This window comes from Anopheles aquasalis, chromosome 2 (assembly GCF_943734665.1).
Source record: "Anopheles aquasalis chromosome 2, idAnoAquaMG_Q_19, whole genome shotgun sequence".
NCBI classification, from domain to species: Eukaryota; Metazoa; Arthropoda; class Insecta; order Diptera; family Culicidae; genus Anopheles; species Anopheles aquasalis.
The window spans coordinates 74,188,147-74,190,646 of record NC_064877.1 but is presented as its reverse complement, the minus strand read 5'-3'; the positions used below and the strand labels follow the sequence as shown (position 1 = coordinate 74,190,646).

At 46.6% G+C, this 2,500-nt stretch overlaps 1 protein-coding gene across 4 annotated transcripts in view; it reads left to right on the top strand.

The window, feature by feature from the left end:
- Positions 1-2,500, top strand: part of LOC126569158 (uncharacterized) — a 39,990-nt gene that overhangs the window by 30,474 nt on the left and 7,016 nt on the right. The gene's annotated exons all lie outside the window — the stretch shown is intronic.

The window sequence follows — 2,500 nt, the reverse complement described above, 5'->3', positions numbered from 1 at the left end:
AACCGATCAACCGACTAGATTCATCTGAACTCTACTCAACTTTACATCGCGTTCTAACATAACAATCATGTGTCGTGGGAAAATCGATCAATTCTAATTGCAAATTTATGTCCTCTGTATCATCCGATGTTATGCCTACGAAAAACAAACCTCCCACACTCCTCCTTCGCCACACTCTGCTCCACACAAAACCCGCATTCCCGCTACTTTCATGACACCATCACCACCACCAAAAAAGGCTGGTGCCGTTCCCCGATAGCAAGCAAAAAACGATGTGAATCGTGTACGGTGCGCGCGCGCGCGCGCGTATCTGTGTATCGATCATGTAAAGCGACAGAAATTTCGATGAAAATTGTTGGCTGAAACACCCTAAATCCCACTCCATACAGACACCGACACTTTTTTCTCCGGGAGTGGAATCTGCTGATTGGTGCGGCAGACTATGTGCACCTCTATCCAGCTAGAACCCTTTTGTAAACCCCGACTTTCCTTTGCCTACTGCACATTTGTCAACATTAAGCCATTTGATAAGGGCACGTGTGATAAAGCACTTACCCGTTGCATCCCTCTCCTAAAACGTATCAAGCTCAGGCTCTGGAATGATCAGCAAATCAAGCAGAACTAAACAAAGCAATCTGATAGTGTGTAGGGTAGGGTTAGGGTTTAAAGGCAGGACTCACGCGTCTAGGAATCTGCGATTTAAGGCCTCCCGGCAAAAACCTTCCCCATCCGCAAAGAGAGCGCTCGCTCTCTTTCCCTCCCTCATTTGCTTCAGCGCACGTGAAGCGCATGATCTTCACCCAACCGTGAACGTGATTGAACCCGCAGGCCTCAGAAGCATCCGTCGCCGTCGCCATCATCATCGTCGTAGAAATTCGCAAAGACGATTTCCTCAGTAAGTAACAATCCAAGTAAGCCCAGTAAAGCAGTACCGAGTAACCGACCACCACACAACATTATGCATTAAAGCAGGCCAACCAACTTCATAACCACCAACAACACCAGCACCACGCTGCTACTGCTGCTGCTGCTGCTGCTGCTGCCGCTGGGCATTGTGCTTCCCTCTTTGTTTGTTGGTTTTTTTTTTTTGTTTCTTTCGTTAAATTGCGTGCTTCATTCGGTCTGTGTTGCGTTAGTGAATTTGATCGGGTATGGGAGGTAAACTTTACCACATTTTTCTTGGTGATAGCATATATTTTGTATATTTGCGGAATGATCAAGTAGCTTTGGATTGCCTTAATGCGTTACAACCGTTCGATTGCGTTCTGTTCTGATCAATTCTATCCACTACTCCCACACACAGACATACACATTCACACATACCTTACTTGCCCGACGCAGCCTTTCCACGCAGCGCAGTGCCCTTTGGAGTGATCGACGGTATCCGAGCACGGCGCTCCGAACTTTTCCTTATCCTTCTTCCTTCCCTTTGCGCACTCCGCGCTTCCAACAAACCGACACACTGTGTGGCATAACATCGGCATGAATTCGATCAAATTGTAGGAATTAAAACTCCATTTGCTCACCACCTTGCGTCCACTGTGTTTCATTCCATGTTCTCATTAGCTGTTTCACGATTCAACTCATTGATGATCTAGAGGAAAAAGCAGAAGAAGGCGTGCAGATTTTAGATCCGCAATTCGATTCAGTTCGTTTTGTAGAATGCTTCTTAATGAGATTGGATTAAAACGTTTAGTTCCAGTGGATAAATACGCGGTCACACTAGTAGAGAGAGTGGCAATGGTAAACGGTGCAATTCTTATCAAACTCGCTCGAGCGATCTCGCTCCTCAACATAAGCAAATAAAGGGCCATTGACAGTTCGCGCAGGGGCCCGCCACTTCAGAGCAAGTGGCCGGGGAAAACGCTGCGTTTTTTCTTCATGACTCATCCAAATCATTCCGTAGCACGCCATCTCATATCACCCGGTGTTTGCACTCGCATCCCATCCTTCGATCCATTGCGCACCATCATCATCCTCATCATCATTATGTTAAGATGTTCTTCCGTTTCATGCTGTTCCCCTTTCTTTCTGTTTCTTTATGCTTTAACTCGATCAACTCCCGCTCGTCAACGATCGAAACCTGAAACACTACGTCCAAAAAATGCATGCTCACATACGCGCAACCGCAATCAAAACCAAAACAATAAAAAAAAACAAATACAAACACACAAATCGCCCGACCCAAGCAGCTACTACCAGCAGGGTCATTACGATGAGTTTGAGTTTCGTTTGGCCTAAAAATCCGTCGCGCCAACACCGGGCGCCTCCATTGGATGACGATGACGACGTCACTGGCCAGTGCCTGTTGAACGTTGCGTGCGAACTTTCCACGTTATCTCTTCCCCCACTCCCCCGCATCATGTCCATTTGTAATCAATAATATTTGAAAAAAGAAAAAGTTCACCGCACCCCCAAATCGGCGGCTATCTGACTGACTGACGTGGGGATTTGAACCAAGGCACCAACCGAAACCATCAAGCAAATCGAATCAAATCAA